An 8414-nucleotide genomic window follows, 5' to 3' on the forward strand; every position below is an offset into this window, starting at 1 on the left:
CTTCTTCTTCTTCTTCTTCTTCTTCTTCTTCTTCTTCTTCTTCTTCTTCTTCTTCTTCTTCTTCTTCTTCTTCTTCTCCTTCTTCTTCACATATATCCGTAGGACCATTTACAGAGCCTTTAAATGGTTCCTTATTATAATTTTTTATCAGTTTTGCTGGGAGGAGATCCACTGTTCTGCTAGAAACACCTCCTCACAATAAAATGTTAATAGGCATATTTTTAAAGGCTGCACAATATTCCATTTTATTAATACAATCATAATGATTCATGTATCACCAACTTTATAATATGATTTATTTTTCCCCATTAGCCAATACCTTATGTGAATATTTTTGTGCTTAAAGTTTTTCCAACATTTCATATCTGTTTTTAGTTGTAGTATTACTGGGTCAAAGAATACAAGCTGTTTGGGCGCCTGGGTGGCACAGCGGTTAAGCGTCTGCCTTCGGCTCAGGGCGTGATCCCAGCGTTATGGGATCGAGCCCCACATCAGGCTTTTCCGCTATGAGCCTGCTTCTTCCTCTCCCACTCCCCCTGCTTGTGTTCCCTCTCTCTCTGGCTGTCTCTATCTCTGTCGAATAAATAAATCAAATCTTTAAAAAAAAAAAAAAGAATATAAGCTGTTTTGTTTGTTTTATGCACTGTGTCAAAATACTTTAGAGAGATGTCTATAAACACCCCCCCCAAAAATATTTTCCCTTCAGAATACTGTCACAAAATTTGTTAAGCTAAGAATTCATTGTTGGAATGTTCATTGTTATTTCAAATGAGGCAGTATTATTTTATATATTTATTCGATAAACTTTTTAATATAGGTTTGGGGATTTTCTTATTATTTTGTGTTCTTAGGAAATTGAGAATATTAATTTTTCATGTGTTATATTTCACCCACTTCGTTATTTATCTTTTGTTTTCCTTTGCAGTATTTTATGTACAGAAGTCTTCATTTTATATGTAATCAAAATTTTCAATCTTTTTTCTCTGTTTTTTATTTATTGCCTTATTTTGGGTAAACTTAGAAATTTAATAACTCCTTTTAAATAACTGTTTAATAATGAGTTCTAGGTGTTCTTTTTAGACAATAAATTCATTAATGTACTTGGAATTTACTTGATTAAAATTTGGAAATTTAATTTCTGTTTCTCTTCTTGATATCTAACTTGTCTTATTATTTAATATATGAATGCATTTCCAATATTGATCTATTTCTGAACTCTTAGAATAAACTAAATAGTCATTGATATTGGACTTTTTTATTATTTGCTTGGATTTCATTTGTTTGAACTTTATTCAGAGATTCACATCTATTTTAATTACAGATTTGGTGGCATGTTTTTAAAACTAATTTTTAGTCTCATCTGTTACCTTTATAAAATAAATCCGATAAGCATACTGATTAAATTTTGTATGCTGTAGAAAAGAGAACACAGGAGGGTTATCTCTTTCTTAAAATAGTCTATAATGTCATCTGGCTGTAATGTGATTTATATAAGTAATTCTTGGAAAATGGTTTTCTTTTTCTTTGTAATCATTAATTTATTCAGATTTTCTATTTTTCTCTCGAGTTGTTTTTGTGATGAATAGTTTCCTAATGAAAATTTCATTTTATCAACTCAGTGACTTTCACACTTTAGCTCCTTTAAATCACCTTGAGTCTGTGGGATTAGAGATTATAATTTAAAAATCAGTTCCTATGTGTCATCCTCCAGAGATTCTGATTCATAAAGTCTGAAGAGAGGACCAGAAATCCATATGTGTAATAAGCACACTCAGGGGATTAATTTGGGCTTTCAAATTTATCAGAATAACTATATTAACTTTTTATCCTTGTGTCTGTTATTATATTCCCATTATCACTGTAATTTTTGTTTGCACTTTCTTGCTGTCTACATAATTAGATTTGCCAAAAATTTATCTTTTATTCGGTTACTTGCTGAACGAAAATCTTTTAAAGTCATTTAATAGTTATCTTGACATTTGGTTTTGAGGTGAAAGATGTTGGGTTGTATCTTTGTTACTCATTCATTTCAATATCATTAATATCTGTCTTCTTTTTTTTTAACTTGGGTCTTTTCACTTGCTTTGTATAAAATTGTAAGTATATGTATGATGTTTTTACCCTCATGGTTAATTATAAAGAGCTGTAGGGTTTTTATAAACTTTGCTTTATAAATTATTATTTTATATCTTAGTTGTTAGAAAATATGAATGATATGTTTTATATTTTGGAATTGATTAAAGATATTTTTATATTCTCACATGTGATCAGGTTGTGTCACTGTCTACGTATACCAGCATCAAAAACAGGCTTGTTAATGTACCAAATTTTTAACATCAATTTAAGCATCAGATTTTTTTTTAAGTTTACTTGTGTTTTGTTTTTAATATTTCCTGATACTATAATATTTAATGGCTTTAGCATACAAATTTATGATAACATGCAACCTGGGACATAGAATTTATTAATACTCATACTGAATTGAGGAGGAGAAAAGCCATTAAATTTTACCATTGGATTTCTAACTGGGAATTTTTCTTACTTTCTTTTTATCTTAACTAAGTTCCTCTTGATCTAAACTTGATATCTCTTTGACTCCTGTTTTCCTTTTACTAGGCACCCTGTCTTTCTCACTTCTGTCACCGACAGTACATTAGTTACAGATTTTTCTCCTTATTTGCCCTACGTGTCCAAAGAACTGTCTCCTTTCTCCCTCTAATTGCAGCTCTCCAGCTATGTTCTGCATTAGAAATTGCTATCTGCACAGGACTGTAGAAAAGAACATTGTTGGAGAAGAGAGTGTATGGGAAAGTGGCTAAGTCTGAGTCAGAAGGTGATGGAACTGGGGCCAGACAAAAGACTTACTCTTCTTCCTCATTCTTTCTTCGTCCTTATTATTATTATTTTTTTTAGAGGTCAATTCATGGTTAGGTCATGGTTTCCAGTCTCTCTTTTCTTTGTTTCAAATGATACCTATCTGTGTTCCTATTATTGGAAAATTTCCCCAGATTCTAAGATTTTTTGCAAGAATGATTTTATATCATTGGTTTCTGGTGTGATTACAAGTTTTTAACATCCTTATGGGCATTTTAATTAGGAGATATTGTGTAAGATGTGGCTAGTGTGCCACGACATCAATTCATAACCTCCCCAAATGGAAATGTGTTATTATAAAATGTACTTCTTCTTGGTCTTACTCCATATTGGTTTTGGACTTACACTTGTTACTTATACTTCCAGTCTTAACAATTTTGGACTTATTCCATATTTGTTTTGGTGGGGAACTTGTCAATTGTCTATGCCAGAATATATAGAAAACTTGCTATTAATATTTAGAGGGTAGCCTTGCTGAGCACATTACTAGATCACACACACACACACTATTCACTCAAAGAAAATGAAAAACACTTCATTAATTTCTTTCTTTAATAAAATGATAGTTTTGCACTGTGTTTAAGGTTGCATTTCACGTATCAGTGAATTAAGCACAATAAATGAAATTAAACTCACTATAAATGGTTGATCCATTTTGATGGAAATGGCATTGGAGGAGCCACGTGATATAAGTGAAGTTAGCTACCCTCTCTCAATTCGTAAATTTCTATTGTGAGATAAATAGGAATCTCAACCATTTCTCACTCTTCAGCAATTGTATAAAAATTTATTTCCTTCCTTTTTAAAATAATCATAAATAAAAACAGATACTGAATATAAAAGCAAATGCGTTTTCTTAAGCCAATAGTATTTGAAAACTCAATATTTATGCATGAAATTCTACCTTTGGGAATCATCTGGACTTTTAAACTGCAGATTTTTTTTTTTAAGATTTATTTATTTATTTGAGAGAAAGAGAGTGTGAGAGTGAGAGAGAGGGAGCACGAGCAGGGGGGATGGGCAGAGGGCAAGGGAGAGGGAGAAGCAGACTCCCCGCTGAATAGGGAGCCCAGTTGCAGGCCAGGCCTATCTCAGGACCTGAGCTGAAGGCAGCTGCTTAAGGGACTGAGCCACACAGGCGTCCTGAGATTTTAGTTTCTATTAACCTCAGTCCTTTACAGATCAGGCGATTTTCCCTAGTTGTACCAAGCCTCCAATACCATCTGTTTGCATGTGCATAAAACCTTGGGTCCCTTTAATTCTACCATGACTCTCATCCTAGTTATTCCCAATCACCATACATGTAAGGCCTCCCCTAGCTCCGCTCTTAAGCTCTGTACCTTCTGCGCTGCTCACACATTCAAACTGTGCAATGATTCCACCACAGTGCTTCTCCATGCACTCCTGACCTCTTCCTGAACCCTTCCTATTCTCTTCTGCAAAACCCTTCTTTAGAATGTTACTTACACTTCCTGTATTAACCAAAAGAAGATTCTTTCTTTCAGGAGAATTTGTATTTGTTTCTTCTGAAAACTCCATATGTAGCAAAATACCGGCTGTGTTAGTTGCCATATTGGTAATTAAGTTAGTGTCTCTGATTTTTCAAATAACCCAGCCATGCAGGTATTTATGGAAAGCTTTCCAATTTAAAATGTTGCAACTAACTTAACAGGAAAAAAAAACCAAATTTATTATCCAAAGCCTACCCACAAAGTCAGGTTTGAACTTCTTTGGTTCATTACTCCTGTTCTGCAAGACTTTTTCTCCTGTAGAAGTCCAAATAGGTCTTCTGTACTCATCCTTTATCATTAGTTATTCTCACAGTTATGCCTAAACATTCACTGAAATCTTTGGGAGCAAGAGAACTTTCTTTCCCTAACTCAAGTCTACTCCAATCTCAGGTCTTCAGTGATGAACCACTCACCAGCCCAGCCTCAAAGCTCTCATGCAGCCTCACATTCGCTGTATTCCAGAACCCCAACCTGAGGCCCTTCCTTAGAACCTGCCATCACCTTTACCTGCTCCATTTCTGAACTTTCAAACTTAAATACTCCATTCTGAATATAACCTCCTGTCTTTCAAATTTGTCACCCCGTTCTCCCACTCGACTTTCACTTCTACCTCAGTGAAATCTCCTGTCCATAATTCCCCCTCACTGTTTTCTCCTCCGTTTACCTTCTTCTCTATTCATCTTTGAACATATAGCTCCCATGTGTCTTCTTTCTATTGTGTTTGGATAGGTTTCTTGGTGCCTATTCCCATCATCCTCTGTTCCCTCAGCCTAATCTTTTTACAGCGTGCTCTCCCTTAACTATTCACAAATTTATCACAAAGAAAACTTTGACCGAAGGTCGAGTGTGCGAAACTCTCAGTAGACCAGCCTCCTCTCTTTCACAGACACCCACACTTCAGCCATTTCCAAGAGAGCTTTTTTATGAGTTGTGTCTCTACATCATTCCATAAGCATCCTTCACTTCCCCTTCTAAGCTCCTGCATTATAGATACGATGGAAGAATTGTATAAGATTTGAAAACCAGAGGGGCGCCTGGGTGGCAGAGCGGTTAAGCGTCTGCCTTCAGCTCAGGGCGTGATCCCGGCGTTCTGGGATCGAGCCCCACGTCAGGCTCTTCCGCTATGAGCCTGCTTCTTCCTCTCCCACTCCTCCTGCTTGTGTTCCCTCTCTCGCTAGCTGTCTCTATCTCTGTCAAATAAATAAATAAAATCTTTAAAAAAAAAAAAGATTTGAAAACCAGAGATTTTGGCTTCAGATTCTAGACTCATGACTATGGGTGACAGTGTCATCTTCTGTTAAAATGGTATAAAAACTCCTACCTCACAGCTTTCTGTAAGATTCTCTTGTAAGAATTAAATGAGATAATGTGTGCAAAGCATCTTACACAATATCAGAACCATGGTAGGCTTTCAGAAAGAGGTAAATTTCTATCATTCCCATTCTTACCAGCACAACTCAATTATCTTCTGTTCTGGGAAGCTCTCCCTAATCCAGCTTAACTGCACTGATTTCTCCTTGCTCTGTGATATTGCTGTGTCTAATACATTATTATTGTTGAACTTGAAATAGTAATTTGAAATCTGTTAATGTAACCTTCTCCGGCCCACATTCACATAAACACTGGCCTGTAAACTGTGTATGGACAGAGACTAAATCCCTACCATAGTACATAGGAACATAGAAGGAACTAAATCTATTTTTGAAATAAATTGAATTAATTGTATCTTTAAATAATGCTCCAACATTTTTGTTTTCTCACTTTCATTCAGGTCCAATAATTAGTATTAATGTTATTCTTAATAAAGTAATTTGCTTAATGAGCATAATTACACAACACACATTGAGTCATTTCTTTTAGTTAACAGACCGAGGTCTTAGATCTTACATGCAATACTGTGAATAGCTCAAACTATCTGTCCATATTCTCCCAATTCCAGGGCTGTGTTTCTAGGACTACACTCTTTGGTTCCCAATCACACATTCAGCTCTGTGTCATAGTTACCATCCAGTTACAGAGAGGGGCTACACCACAGCACACTGAGAGTGGGTTTCTAGGTCAAGGTTAAGAGCTAGGTATAGACCAGACAAGCTCAATTTCTTATGAGCAAAATTCCTGTGGGTAAAGAGAAGGCTCTCACACCTTCCAAAATTCTCTAATACATGTATTATGCAAAGGTATTTCTTTTAAAGACCAGGCAAAGATTTTCATTTCAAAATTAGATTGCAAGATGCAAACTTTTGGGATTTCATAACCAATGTATAATAAACATAATGATATCTTAGTTGCAGAAAACATGTGATATTTTTACCTTATCTTTAATCTAACATTTAATAACCGTGGGCCTTGTACCATCCTGATCCCCATTCTTAGGGGGGCATGATTACTATATTTGGAAGATTGCATCAGTCAGCCATGGGTTGCAATTCACAATTTAGCTCCGTAAATTTTATATTTAACAGATAGTCTTCTAAATGAAATAATCTGGATGCCATTAGTATATTTCAGTCTTCCTAGGAATTTTTTTATTTCTGATTTTTCATAAATACTTTATGGGAAATCAATAAAGGCTAACACAGAGACTACTATCTTGATCTTACTTAAAATCACAGATTTGTCCTGACAATTAATACAAAGAAGAATAGCGTATTGGACATAGTTATGTGGGATAAATCTAGAGAAGAGGTAAGAAGGATGGAATATTTCCCTATTGTGCCAAGATGATACATCTTCATGGTTTTGAATAAGAAGAAAGGAGAAATGGATCATTATATTAATGAAAATCTTACAGAAATCTTATCAAATATTTCAGGGCATAAAATAATTCTGGTACCATTTAATTCCACTTATTGTAGATTCCTATATGATACTAATTGCTTAGGTCCTGCCTTTACACCTAATAAACTGATTTAAGTTATGTTCAGAGTAGATTATGCATCATGAAGAAAAATCAAATTAAGACACTTAATTTTGAATCCTGCCCTTGAGATTGACCTCTGAATCAAGGTGAATGCCCCATATTGGTCAGCAGATGGCACCATTGGGACATCGACAAGCTAGATTCATTTCTGCACACTGAGAGGCAGCAAAAAAGATCCTGGGACTGAATGGAGAGGATAAAGAATGGCTGAAATGATGATTACAACCATGTAAGAGAGGTTTGGGAAGCTTATGGTTTTCTGATGATACTATCACATATAAATCTCTTTCTAGAGAAAAGGCTTCAAATTACTATCATTTTTACCTTCAGGTGCCACTATATGCATCGTTCTGCGTGCCACAGAAGTAATTTAGGTAAGAAGAGAGAAAGTCTTGATGGGAATACAGCTGCAAAGGTTACAGGACCCCACATTGCATTTACAGAATGCAAAAGCACTATTCTGATGCTAGTGCACGTACCTGTACTAGCCCATACCTTCATTATCACCCCCCACCTTAGCTACTAAAGGAGGAAGAGAATTGGACATTTTCTTTATCATAGAAAAAGCCTTCATTTCCTTTATCAAGAAGCCCCAGGAACTGAGTTTAGCCTAGAAACTGTGTGATGATAACATGTTACCAAGTTTTCGTTTCAACGAAAGGAAAAAATAGAGGGGATTTCTTAGCTATAGGGTATTATCACCATTCCTTGATAGTAACTGTAGCAATCTACACCATTGGGTATTGTCAAGTCCCTTTCGATAAAATGATAAATGATAAAGGAAAACTTTCACAAAACTCCAGGTCTTGAGAAAATGTATAGTGCCATATTTCTGTCTTTGATTTTTATAAAATTGCCCCTGTAAGTGTTACTTTAACAATGGGAACTTTTAGGACACCCGTTTATAGTGGGGAAATTGTTCTATGTCTTCTGAAATGAAACTTCTGCTGCCTAAAATGTCTGTTTCCTATTTGGTCCCTTGGGTTGATAATTTGTTGCATTAATTTTAGTACTTAAACATGCTTGTGTTTTTCTGAAAGTATCACTACTTGAAAATTTTTTTCAGGCAGAATTGTTTTCCTCTTCTTAGTTCAAAACCTCGGGATCTT

This window comes from Ailuropoda melanoleuca, chromosome 8, assembly GCF_002007445.2.
Source record: "Ailuropoda melanoleuca isolate Jingjing chromosome 8, ASM200744v2, whole genome shotgun sequence".
Lineage (NCBI taxonomy): Eukaryota > Metazoa > Chordata > Mammalia > Carnivora > Ursidae > Ailuropoda > Ailuropoda melanoleuca.